The 14,090-nt window shown below is 46.5% G+C and overlaps 1 long non-coding RNA gene across 1 annotated transcript in view; it reads right to left on the reverse strand.

Annotated features, from left to right (window-relative positions):
• Nucleotides 1–3,976: 3,976 nt before the first annotated feature.
• The window catches only part of LOC131998857 (uncharacterized), a 34,979-nt gene continuing 24,865 nt past the window's right edge, over nt 3,977–14,090 (reverse strand). Inside the window, exons 3-4 of the long non-coding RNA XR_009398894.1 lie at nt 9,366–9,518; nt 3,977–4,256 (exon numbers count right to left, since the gene is read on the reverse strand). This is a non-coding gene — a long non-coding RNA (uncharacterized LOC131998857). The remainder of the gene's footprint in view (nt 4,257–9,365; nt 9,519–14,090) is intronic.

Raw genomic sequence — 14,090 nt, forward strand, 5'->3', positions numbered from 1 at the left:
CCTCTGTACCCACTACTTGTCATGCTGTGCTATCATCATCAAGCTGCCTTCTTGGGGGGTAAGCTTCTTGAAGACAGGGCCTGGCCATTGTTTTATTTCCAGTGCTTATTCCAGAGCCCAACCCACAGCAAGTGCTCAGTAAGTGGTTGCTGAGTTGAATATGATGATTTAAAAATAGGATTTGTAGGCTAGCTTAGGCAACGGCAGCATTTGTAACTTTTCCCCTTATGAACAGAGATTATTCCATTGAACTTTTAGAACTCATTTAAAAGTTGTAAAAGTGAAAAAAGTACATGAATAGGATGGATGACTGCCCTGAAACTTCAGAGAAAAGGTAAATTACTGTGACCAAAGTTTCTCAGAAAGGGCTTTGTAAGGCAATGGGAATTTACTTACCATTTATTGAGTGCCTGTTGTGTACCGGGCCTTGTGTCAGGTGTTTTGTTTAAAATATGAATTTTTAAAAATGGCTCCTGAAGAAGACTCCACAGCTGGAGGACCAAAGAGATAGCACAGAGACAGGTTGTTAAAGTGCAATGTGATAAGTATTCCAATAGCCACTGTTTAAGTTTGGAGAGTTGACATAAAACATGGAAAAACCATTGGATTTGAGGAGTTGTACCTCCTGTGTAGGGCAAATTCAACCTACTCTGGTTAAAAATTCTTTCCTTTGGTTCCTTGGGATTAGTGATCATTTCAACTCCTGGATGATATTCACTAACTGGGGCCACTGTTATCACTCATCTGTTTCATTTTAATATTCATTTGTTCTGTGCATGCTGCCATGAAGGAGAATCCAACCAGCCTCCATGCAGGAATATCTAGAACATCTCAGGTTCCTCCAGGCTCTCAGGGACAGGTGCACAAGCTCGGACGATGCCAAGAACTCACCCAGAGAAGACGGAACAAGAAAGGTCATCGAGTCCATCTGTTTCCATTTGGTATTGTTTCTTCCCCACTCACTGCCTGCAACACACTAATACGATGAATCCACTCTCCCATCCCAAACTTCTTTATCTATTTTCTGAATCTAGGCTAAAGAATTCAAACTTAACCCTGTTAGTGTGGAAAGTCCCAGAAATTTTTTGAGCAAGGATCTGACATGATAAAAAATGGTCTTCTGGGAACAGAATCTGCTATTGGTGCATAGTTGGGAAACTCTTATAAAAGAGTCTAGTTGATCACAGAGGTGAGAAACTAGGCTAAAGTCATGGTAGCTGGGGTAGAGATGGTATTCATTCTTGGTCTGTATTAAATCCTTGACTAGTAACCCTCGGACTGCCTTTTGGACATTACAAATTAGACTGGGATCTCTTTAAGTTAGTTACCTCTCCTGTTATAATTGGTCATTTATTTGTCTCTATCACTAGAACATAAGTCCTCTAAGGCCAACCACTGGTCTATCTTGTTTATTACTGGCTCCCCAGAACCTAATATTAATACCATAGATCTTCAGGACATATTTGTTGGTGGATCCCTGACTATATAGGATTGTGAAGAGAGTCCTGGAAAATGTCCCTTTTGGAAATCACAACTAAACTGAAAGAGAGACCTAAATTTACAGATGCTCAAAGCCCATCAAGCCCCCATTTTCATCAGCAAGCTTTAAGCTAGGCTCTCATTAAGCTGAAAAGCAGACAAGTCAGGCAAATTTGGCTTTTGCTGTTTTAATTTTCTCTTCAGTGATTTTAGCCTCATGGCCCTTTGTAGATCACAAAGTTTGACAACTCGTCTCCTTGCCTGTTTTGGATGTTAATTATATCTTTGTTTCTAATGACTTCACGGTTCCCATGAGGGCATTTGCCAGGGCTCTGGCAAGGGGTCCAAGGAACAGGCTGGCGAGCAGTGTGATTGCCACACTGCATTCTCTACTTGGACCCTCAAACAGTTGGCCAGTTTCCCAAACATCCAAAGTCTCCTTGCGAAAAAAAAAGAAAGATAAGAAGAAAAACACTTGACCCATGTTGGCATTATAGCTCAGTCCCTACGAAAGCAGCCATTTTTTAAATATTAAAGTCATCCATTAATTTTTCTTAAGACTCCACTTCAAGACTTGCCACCCCGAGGCTACAGAAGTGAATGTTGGAGGAATCATGTGTGGCACGATAATACCAGTCAACTGTTGGATCCCTGCTCTGGGCCGGCTGCTTTGCAAGCGTTCTACCTCCTCAATCATGAAAACAACACTCGGAGTTTAGGTATTATTATTATTATTATTGTTGTTACCCTCCTTTTACGTGTGAGAAAACGGAGGCTCAAAAAGATTAAATAATTTGTCTAACAGTGTCCCAGCTTGTAAGAGGTGACTCTGGGATTTGAATTTAAGTAGTTGACTCCAAGAAACCCCTCCCTCTTGGCATATCTGGAAGGAGCCCCAGGGCCACATATTTAATTGGTCAAAATGTACAAACTTCCCTGGCTGAGGTTCATTTCTACCTAATTAACTACTGGAAACACCCACCTTAAGAAGCCGTCTCATTATTCAAACCTTCACTTACAGGCAGAGAAGGACTCTTTCCTGCACCTCCGGGCTGGGCTGCTGGGCACCCTCTGAAAAGAGCCTGGTAGGGGGCAGAAGCACGGTCTCCTCCACAGTAGCAACTGGCCCAGAGGGGAAGCTCCTGGGTGTGGGCCTCAATCAAAGCACTGCTCACCTGGGCCCTGGGTTTCAGAAGCTCGAATTTTAGCTGTTAAGGGCCAGTTTTAATCTGCTACATGCTCTCTGCCTTATCCATGGAATTGACAGGTCACTGCCCAGCAAAAAGCCTTCAGTGGCTCCCTACTGCCCATCAAAATGCCCATATCTTTTTTTTTTTTTAAAGAATGCAATATAACACACACCAGAAATTTCATGAAACATGTATGTCTAGATTATAAAATAATTACAAAGCAACCATCCATGTCAACCCGTGCCATCAAGCCATAGAGTGTTGGGTCTAAGAGACAATTATGAACACCTGCGGACGTCACAGAAAGAAATCATTAGGCTTTATGACCCTCGTGGTGCAAGTGCCCAACTCCACTGAAAAAGAGTCTTCCCATCAGCACTGAACCCAAATCTGAGCAAGATCTATACTGAATTGCCAGTTTATACAAAATACAAGGGGCAGAGGAACAAGAAATGTTCTAGAGAGGCAGTCAGCAAAACCCAGACTTAGGGAAACTCTGGAGGACAAGTGGTGTAGTTCCTTCAACACCAAGGTACAAGGGGAAAGGAGAGGAGGAAAGTACTTACAGGACGTGTCAACCTCGTTCGTGCCTGGTTTGAGCAAGACAGCCATAAAACACGTTATGAGACAATTGGGGGCTGATTGCAGACTGGATGACATGAAGGAAATTGTTTTAAGTATAATTGCATTGTGCTTATATTAAACTAAAGAGTCTTTATTTATTGAAGTGTGTTTCTAGGGAATGTTATGCTTTCTGAGATTCGAGTGGAAATGATCCCATAAAGGTTATAGTGGGGAAGTGGGTGGGGATTTCTGTGAGGCCATGTGCGGAGGTTTGAGGCTGGGTGAGGTACCCATGGGAGAGTCTGTTATACTATTCTCTCCACTTTTGTATGTTTGAAAACATCAATAAAAAAAAAGAAGTTCTCTAAGGTGCAATTCAATGCCTCACAAACCAAAGGTAATCTTTCTCCCTGCAGTTCATTCCCAGGCTCTTTGTTCTGGAAACACTGCACAGCTTCTCCACATTTGTGTTTCGCTGAGCCCTTCCATTTCCTCCTTCCCCACTGCTTGTCAGTACCTTGGGGACAAAATCTTTGTCCTTGTGTTCCTTCCTGGTGCCCAGCAAAGTGCCTGGCTGGCAGGTATTCAATAAGCATTTACTGAATTAAATGGAAAAAGACTCCAGAATGCAACAGAAAGATTTTTTTTAAAAGAATTTATTTATTTATTTGACAGAGAGAGAGATCACAAGTAGGCAGAGAGGCAGGCAGAGAGAGAGAGGAAGAAGCAGGCTCCTCGCTGAGCAGAGAGCCTGATGCGAGACTCGATCCCAGGACCCTGGGATCATGACCTGAGCCGGAGGCAGTGGCTTAACCCATTGAGCAACCCAGGCGCCCCAATAGAAAGATCTTTAACAAAACCCCCAGCTGCCTACACCTCAGTAACGCGCTTGCCCTCCACCCCACCTCAGGCAGCTGATGGCCCCGGAAGCCCTTCGGAGCGGGGGGTGCGCCTCCCCGCGGGACAGCAGAGTCCTCAGTGAGGTTGCCTTCCATCTTCGTCCTCTCTGGCTTTTCTCTCTGCCTGCCGGAAACCAGTGAGAAAGTCCTTAGTGTTTGAGGAAGATTGGGGCGTGTTAATGCCTACCAATAAGCATTAACGCTCTAGGAGATTGGAGATAATTGTGACCGAACAAATTATCCTAGAACAATGCTGAGTGCTAGCAATTGCCTGGGATCATCTTTAGCTTCCTGCCTAGAGCGCCGGAGCAGAGGGGCTGCTCTGCGGGAATCGGGCATCGCTGCGTTCCAGGAATCCCATCCTCTGTCACCATTGCTTGGTCACCATCATTTCTTTCCCTTTTCGTTATGATTATCAGTTACCATCATTGGCCACTCTTTCTCAGTGTCATTATATGCCATTATATTTAGAACAGCTGAGTATTTTACAGTTAAAACAGGCGTTTCTAGGGGAAAAAACCATCCGAGAATCACAGTGAAACAGGCACTGAATTAAGTTAGAAGTTGGTGTTTTTAATTTTTTTAAGTTTTTTTTTTTTAAGATTTTATTTATTTGACACAGAGAGAGAGAGACAGTGAAAGAGGGAACACAAGCAAGGAGCCCCATGTGGGGCTCAATTCCAGGACCCTGGGATCATGACCTGAGCCAAAGGCAGACACTTAATGACTGAACCACCCAGGAATCCATGTTTTTAATATTTTTTTATTTTTTATATACTTTTTAATTTTTTTAATTGTTAAAAAGATTTTATTTATTTATTTGACAGAGAGAGAGAGAGAGAGAGAGATCACAGGTAGGCAGAGAGGCAGGCAGAGAGAGAGGGAGAAACAGGCTCCCTGCTGAGCAGAGATCCAGCCCCATGCGGGCCTCGATCCCAGGACCCTGAGATCATGATCAGAGCCGAAGGCAGAGGCTTTAACCCACTGAGCCACTTAAGTGTCCCTAATTTTAATATTTTTAAAAGATTTATATATTGTTTTGGCAAGAGAACACAAGTGAATGGGGGGGCAGAGAGGGAGAGAGAGAATCCTGAGTAGACTCCCTACCCCCTCAGAGTGACAGCCCAAGCAGAAATCAGGGGTCAGAAGCTCAGCCAACTGAGCTACTCAGGTGCCCCAGAGGCTGGTGTTTTTAAAAAGTCAACCAGCAATTTGGGAACAGCGTCATAGAAAGCACACATCTGTCTGTTGGAGGGGCCACTACATTTCATCACTGTATTTGAAAAGAGGGTGCAACAGTTGAAAATGGTACTGAAAAGAGACATGGAAAATAGAGGACTGGTTCCTCACCCGAGGATTACAAGGGTAGTTTCTGCTGGAGAAAGACGAGACCCAATTAGGAAGGCTGATTTCTAACCATGGTCTGTGCTTCTCCATCAACTCAGAAGATTAAAGAAAAAGAAGAAATAGGCCTCATCAAGAGAGATTTCAATTAGAATAAAACTGTGCCCATGATCACAAGCCAGAACAGGCTTTCAAAAGAGGTAATTGAGTCCATTGGCTCATATCTTTAGCAGCAGAACGATTCCGTTTCTCCTACATGATCGAAGAACAGGTGCACTCAGGGACATTCGGCTAAACCGGAAGCCTTCCAACTCTGACTCCCACCGTTCCCGAATGCTGTCTCTTGCCTAGAGTTCTGCATCAGGCACTGGGGCACTCTCGGCCTCCCTCCTCCACCTCCCGCAGGAAGGCACATGGACTTGTTCGCACAGGAGCAGGTGTGAATTAGGAGCACGAGCTGGGTTCACAGATATTGGCCCAAATATGAGGTTGTGACTGCCAGCTCCAGCCGAGAGACAGAGCAATTGGCTCACAGGGTCTGGAGCTCATGGCTTTATTCTTCTAGCATTGAAGGGGTCACGAGCAATTTCACTTTTCACATTCCAAGTGTCACTAAACTCAGGGTTACTCAAGGCAGGTCCACAGCCCCTCTCTCTCCGGTTTACATAAAGAATCTGGGGTTGAAAATGGCCCTATAAATGACCCTTTTATTTTGCAGAGAAACAAAGGGGCTTGGAGAATCGACCAGCACAAGGTCACACGCCGGCCGGCTTCTGTCACTGACCACGTGCCTCCATCTCCTCTGTCACAGTAGACACGGGATGGAGGATCTACTCTTAGGAAGAGGGGCACTCGGCTCAGTTCTAGCCACAGCCAAAAGATGGCTGAGTTTGCAAGATGCAAGGTTATTCTTTTTTTCCCCATCCCTTGGGCTTCACTTAAAAGAGTCAAAGACCGTCACTGTTGGAGTGAAGGACAGAGATCTGATATCTGGGAAAGCCACATGGCAACTTTTTCCTTACCCATCAATCCTTCCATTTAACATTCACCTACAAGGACCCAGCATGCGATGAGCACCGTGATCATAAGTGCGATAGACAAAGATAGTAACTAGATCTCTGGTCTCAGGTAGCTCACGAACAGGAGGGTCATAGGGTCATGTGATGGAAACACGTAGACACCTAGGGAAATGGGCCATGGACCAGACCTCACTCTGTGCCTGGGACCACTAGCAAGTCAGAGCCTGAAACCAACCACCTGGGCACAGCTCCCAGCCAAGTGCAACCATTCTGGACCATGAATATTACATCTGTTCCTACCTCTTTTGTTAGTTCTTTTTCTCCTTCTCAGAATTTTAAGACTGGAATGAACATTGGAGACCATCAAGCCCAACAACTATCTTCATTACACAGATGAGTAAACCAAGCAAAGGTGGCAGAAGTGCTAAATGAATGCCCTGTGTCAGGACGGGACTTGGCTCCCCACAAGGAGCAGTCCAGTCTCCCTAGGCATGGCCCATGAGGTGAGCTGCTTCTTTCCCAGTCCTTCCTGGTTCAATGTCAGGAGCCAAGCGCCAATGCAAAGCTGATTTTCAGGCAGAAACCTGCTAAATGTGGACACACTGAATTATTCATATCTGGGCTCATAAATAATGTACTGGGTGTTAATATCAGATGTACAAATGCATCCATAACCCAAGGGGTGATTAGTCACTGTTAGATCTTGCCCAGTGGTAACAGATTACCTGGCCTCGTGTCCTTGACTAGCTCCTGTTCTTGGAGATGGCTCCCTGGCAGAGCATTGTGCCCTTCCCATCTCTATTAGTCTGTTGTGAAATAGCAGATGTCTGGGCCAGGAATCAGGACTACAGAGCCGTGGAGGACTTTCAGTCCCTAGCTCTAAACACTGGCTGCTCTAGTTAGCATCCAGCAGAGCTGTGTGAGGCCTCCCATGCACCAAGGCAGGAAACAACTGCTTGACACTAAGACTGTCCTTGATCCACTCCCTTGATCCACTCCCTGGATGCTCAGACCCCTTCCTCTGCCTCACAGTTGTAGAGAATCTACCCAGATGGTCTCCCTGTAGTTTGACAATTTATAGCAAACTGTGAAGTATTCTCTTCCGCCATCTTTTGTACACATTTTAACTACTGTGTAAAGATAATAAAGGAAAGTGTGGGTCCTTACCTGAAGGTTAGGCATCAAATTGCATTAGGGGTGATTTGGGGAGATGGTCATCTCTACAAGACTGTCCCAGGACTAACTTCCTTCAAGGGAAGAAACCAGAATGGAAGAGAGTGGTCCAAGAGATGGCAAAAGTAACCTAGGTTTCAACTTGGTCGAAGCCAGGAGAAGAGAAAGGGGGAAGAAGTAGTTACTGTCTCTGAAGTAAAAGAGAGAGAGAGACAGACAGACAGACAGAAGGAGGAGGAGTCACACTCAGCCTTGAGGTCTTTCTGTGTCACATTAATGAACACCAGACTGGTCACCAAAGCTCTTGCAGGTCCCTGTAGCCCAGACCAAACACAGTACAAGGGTCTGGTTTCTTACTTTCGTCTCTAGGCTCAAAGTAAGATCTCAATCCTCAAAGTTTTACCCCTAGAGACAAGAAACAATGGTGCTCTTCTCCATTGGAAATGGAGTGAGGGAGTCCTTGCGCTCCTAGGGGCGAGAATGAGCATTAAGCCTGTAGAGGAGACAGTGGGGGTTAACTAGGGTTCTGCCCACCTTTGGGATTTTGTCCCTGGGGCTTGGTCATGAGGCCAAAAGCTCCCTCACTGATCAGGATCCCCTGATGGCCTCTGGTTCCACAGAGACCCACTGTTGGGCAAAAGGGCCTCTTCACCAGGCATCCAGCTAAGCGATGGCTCTGGGCGTCCGGGGGCTCAGCTGGCAAACTGGCGCACGTCTGTGGCAGCCTCAGCAGCACCCACCCTTAACAGCGGTGTGAAAACAACGGCATTATGGCGTTATTACAAGGGGGCACTGACATGTTGATGCAAAAGCTCATTGCCGACAAGACCGAGAATGAAAATGGCTCAGAAGGGAATGGGGAAGTGTCCAGGGAGTCATAACTGTTTTAGGCTATCAGAGTTTCCACAGCAGATAACTGCTGTGATTTCATCAGCCCAAACCCCATTAACCCCTGCGGAACTGTCTATTCCCGAGCCTGGGCAGTAGGCAATGCTTCCAGCCGTCTTCTGCACGCCCGTTCCAGCAGTGAGCAGGAGGGTTGCCACGGGGCTGAGGTGAGAAACGCTCAGGAAGGTGCACTTCACGCGGCCACAGAATCTGATAGGTGAGGCTCCTGTCATCGGCTGGTACCCACTAGAGACCCTGTCCCAAGGACCGGGGTGGGGGAGGAGTCAGCCCGACTGCCTGGTGTCACCTAGTCTGGGTAAGAGGCGATGAAGCAAGAGGGCTTTGGATGGATGGAGGCTAGGACAGAGTCCTGGGAAACTGCCCCTTCCATGGCCCCTGCTGCTTAAGGGGCCTGCAGTCTACCAAGTGTCTCTGCTCCCTTCCTCTTAGGAGGAAAGCAGCAGGCCCAGAAGAGGCCACTAGCCTAAGTGCAGCCTCTAGCTAGCCTGCTAAGACTGAAGCCCGGCAGGGAAAAAGGCCCACAGCCCAACCGAGTCCCTCCTTGTATTACCTCAGACTACAAAAAGTCAGAGCCTGGGCTGTAGGCAGGTAGAGCCAAGGTCATGAGGTTGGAAAAGGCCATGATGGGCCAATGCAGGGCAGAGTGCAGAGGGAGCAGAAACCATGAGCTCACAGAGGGGGAAGCTAGAGAGAGGGAAAAAGCCCAAAACAACAGAGCAGAGAGACGCTGGGAAGAGTTGGGCAGCCATGGTGGGAAGAGGAGAGAGCCGCTGCTCCCTGCACCTCACCTGCCTTGGATCCCATCATGTGTCACCGTTATGCATCCAGCTTCTCTCCAGGTGAAACTTGGCCATGACCATGCCCACCGCGCCTTTGCTCCAGGTGATATGCACAAACCTTTGTTTCCAACAACTGAAAAGGTTTCTAGGGAAGAAAGTGGCCTAGGGAGGAAAGAACCACTTTTCACACAGAGCTATAAAAAACCACGTGCAAACAACAAGATGTAGCCCCTGGTAGTGATCCCAGAGAAGCTGAAGCGGTGGAGAGCTGGGTCCAGAAGATGCAGGGAGGGCCCAGGACAACATTCCAAACAATGTGTGGTGATTGCTCACATCCCCCCCCCACCTCCAATCCATTACAAACTGATTTTCCGATTCATAAAATGCAGTAACAATGTGGCGGCAAAAAGTGGATTGTTATAAAAACTAGTCCGTTCCCTCAGGAACCTCACACCGCTGGTCCCACGTGCACAGATTCAACTAATCCTGGTCGGAGGGATTGTCACAGTAGAGCCAAGGGGGCTAGGGCTTATCGTTTCTGGCTGCCGCCTACGGCCAGTTGCCCAACAGAGTTGGCACCCAGAGGTGGCTCTCACTGGGGGTGGTGTTGACTCCTGCCCCTGCCAGAGATGCCCCCAAAAGGAACTGTCTCTCCCTAAGGCCAGAGGCACCGCCGTTGACAAACAGTGGTTTGTGCTTGGAGATCAGGGCCAATGCCATCCTCCAGGAGGCGCCACAGCAACCCCCTGACAGCCTGTCTCCAGCATCTCTGCCCAAGAGCACTAGGGACCCAGGACCCAGGATAGGGCTGAGGGGAGGGTGTCGAAGAGGGGAGCGGAGTCCTAGGCTCTGGGCCAAGTGGAGACAGAGGCACCTGGGGACAGATAATGTAACCTCTGACAAACTGCAGTGGCTTAAGAATTGTCAGCTCAGACAGAACTGCCTACATCCATTTAATTAGATTTTAATTTCTCTTTACACATTTGGTTTTCAAAGATTCTAAGAAGTAATTATTTCCAGTATCAATTGGCAAGGAGGCACAATCCTCAACTTAGAATAAGCAGCTTATGGAGGCCTGTCTCATCCCTGTTCAAACACCGGGGCCCTGCCGAAAGATGCGGGGGCTGCCCCACAGAGGTCTCCCACTGGGGAGACATAGACACCTGGCGGGGAGAGAGGGGGAGGGGGCCTTGTGGGAGGAGGAGGAGACCTCTCCCGCCTCTGTTGCTTCAGAGTCTGGGGATAGTGAAAGGGGGGCCAGGAAGTCCAGCAGCCCGGGGCATGATGGCGCTTGGGCCAGTGAGTGGGGAGATCGAAGCAGCAGGGCCTTGTCCTTTGGCGTTGGTCTGTGCCTGCACGAAAAGTGAGATCTTCCCTGCTCTGAAAGACCTTTTGGAAGACAGTCTGTCACCTTCTACTGGAACCTTTGCAAAGTGTCTCCCATTAGAGGACATGTCCTTCAGGTACCTTACTTGGGACCCCAAACACGGGAGAGACTACCCCAACCAACATGAGAGTCAGCTCCAGTCTGACTCAGTGAAGAAACAGGAGACAAAGAAACGGAATGGAGATTAAGCTCCATTAAATTGCTGAGTGGGTAATCTCACAATTCAGCTCTATTATTATTTAGATGTTATTATTTATTAGTCCTAGCTCCAATTATTATTGCTGAGTGCGTAACCTCACAATTGCAAGTGTGGCCATCATTGTAAATAAGCTTTTTTGAGATTCACTTTAAGGAACAATATGGCAAGGGGTTGGTGGTTTGTAAATAGCCAAGAATATGCTCGCAGGCAGGAATACCACGTGCAATGTCGAAAAACTGCTCAGAACATAGTGCAGATCAATCAGAATGAGGCCAGGGGAAAGCGTCACCTACCAGCAGACAGCCAGCCCTCCTACAACACACACAGACGGCCGATGGCCCTGATGTTATGCAAATGTATTTTTTGTGACATGGGATAAAATTTCCAGGAACCACATGATACCAGCAGTGAAAAACCAGTGTATTCTTATCCGTGAAGAGCCGTGCAGGTGATATGCGGTAGGGACCTGTGCGGGGATGTAAGATAAGAGTGTGCTAGATGCATGTGTGTAGTCAAACTGGTATGATCTTGTGGAAGATGAGAAAGGAAAGAGCAGTGTTTCTATATTGATTGGCTACTCTGTGTCATGCATGAAATTAAATGTATATGTGTGACCCAAGAATTAACTATGAGTAGATATTTAAATTATATTATTCATATTTCTAAAATCTCATCAATCCATGTTTGTCAAAACTCAGTGGGATTCCTTTCATCTGTGTATTTGGGTCTTTTCTTATATGTTGGCACATATGGTGTTGAACCACCCAAAGGCCAAGACAAAATGAATGCACTTTATGTGGACGCCCAAACCAGCCCAGATCTAAAGCATTAGAACCCACCGGAGGAGCTTTTTCATTTATAGACACTTTCAGGTTCCACTCTGGAACAAGGAAACCAGAAGTTCTGGGGGTGAGGCTTGGCTTCTGGTACTTTGGAAAGCTCCAGTACTGATTCTGGTGTGCTCTAAAGGGATATTTCACGTATCTGCAATCGTGTCCTTTTGGAGGGAGGCATTCAGTGAAGGCCAGTGGTTAAAAAAAAGGGATATGGATGAATTCAAATCCTGGCCTTTTCACTACCTAGCTGGGTGATCTGGCAAAATTACCTTACTTTTCTGTGCCTCCGGTTTCTCATATGTAAAATGAATATTTAAAAAAGAGGACCATCAGTGAGCAGTTGTTATGAAGTTAAATGAGCTAATATATAAATAGGGCAGAGAACAGTGCCTGGCACTAAATGTGATCTCAGCCCCTGCTGGCCTATATGACCACCAGGGCAAGGATAGCTTCCTACCGTCCACCTGCCCTCCCCACCATGGCATCTAGGCATTCCACCCTACTGTGGATCGTCATTCAGCATGGCACTTTCTAAGTAGAGGAGACGGTGAATGGGAAACTGGAGTGGATGTGGAGAACTGGAGAACTAGGGGTATGGATGTCATATGGCACTCCTCACAGCCCTGGATAGTGAGTGGAATGAGGGGGGCTGGATGGTATCTGGGGGAAAGAGAGCAGCTAGGGCCGCCACCTTAACCTCAACACACAGTGAGGCTCGTGGCTTCAGAGTGTCTAAGCCCCGCACCCTTCACTACTTCCCGAGTGGCCATTTCTACTGTCGTCCATTCTTTGGTCGGGGTGATGGCACCATTTCCATGATTAGAGGAGTTTATGCAGCAGCCCCATGCTTGAGGAAGTGACCCTTCAAAGCTCTTAGTATGAATCATTGCTCCCAGGAGACTCCAGGGACACTGGTTTGCATGTGGTGGTGGCTTACTAGAATCATGCAGGTCAAAAGATGGGTGTATCCTGGGGGCTCAGCTCACTATAGCACAGTGAGAGGCAGGCCAGATAATGTTGTGGTTGGAATCAGGCATTAGGAAGCCAGTCTGCTTGGGTCTAGTTCCATCACTAATTAGCTATGATATTGGTTGGGTAAGATGCCTAAGCATTTTGTGCTCAGTTTTCTCATCAGAAAAAGGGGTTTTGTGAGGACTAAATGAATTAATATGGAACATTTAGAACCATGTCTGGCACATAGTAAATAATACATGAATATTGATTGCTATTTTTATAATTTTAATGCTTTGAAGATGTCGGTCTCTTATTGGATACACATTTGGTTTTTAATTCTGTTTTCCTTTTCTTTCAGATCCCACTAAATCTCTAAGAACAAGTCACTGTGGCATCTCTAATCCCTGTCAAGTCATTTTTCTGTGTTTTAATGAAGAGCTTTTGGAAATATCATTGTGTGCCAGGGTGTTGTCACTCCTAGTGCGTTACCAAGTTAATAAAGTTGGAATGAAACCCACGCCATCCATTTCTGGTGCATTCTTCATATTTCCGAGGACTTAATCCACCATGATGGGTAGGACATAGTCCAGGTGTGGGGACAAGACAAAGATGCAAATGGGACAAATACAATCAAGAGAGGTATAAACCATGGGTAATGGGGACTAAAGAGAGAAAGGATCCCACCTGGTGGAAGGGCTGTGTTAAGGGAGTGATGGTCAAGACAACCCTTGGAGAATGATGGGTAAGATTTTATCAGGTGGGGCTAGAGGAGTGGAAAAGAAAGCAATCCAGACTTATTAGGTAGAGGGAATAGCATATGCAGAAATCTGAAGATGGAGAAGTACCAGAAGTCAACTAATTTGATTGATGTGTAAGGTGCAGTGGGGAAGAGTTGGAAGATAAGGTAGATCAGGGCTTTGTCATAAAAGACCTTTGATGTAAGGGTGAGTAATTTATATTTAATTTGTCAGTCAGTGGGGAGACATTGAGGGTTTGGTTAAAAAATGTTTAATCACAGCTGTGCTTGAGAAAAAGGAATTATTCTCATAAGATGACTCAGAAGGGAGAGAGGCGAGAGATAGAGAGATTGGAGAGGAGGTTGCCAGACTCTTTCAGATGAGAATTAATGTGGGTTTAAACAAGGGTCGTTATGGAGGAACAAGATAATGGCAGAATCCAAGGGACTTGATAGCGGATTGTTACGGGAAAAGGAACAATCAAAGAGAAGCCAAGGTCACCTGCCTGGGGAAATAGAAGACTGATGGAGCAATTAACCAAAATAGTAAACCAAGTGGGGGAACGGTCTGGAGAGGCTGGTGAATTAGGGTTGAGGTGCTAGATAGAGAGGTAGATAAATG

The sequence above is a fragment of the Mustela nigripes genome, chromosome 13 (genome assembly GCF_022355385.1).
Source record: "Mustela nigripes isolate SB6536 chromosome 13, MUSNIG.SB6536, whole genome shotgun sequence".
Lineage (NCBI taxonomy): Eukaryota > Metazoa > Chordata > Mammalia > Carnivora > Mustelidae > Mustela > Mustela nigripes.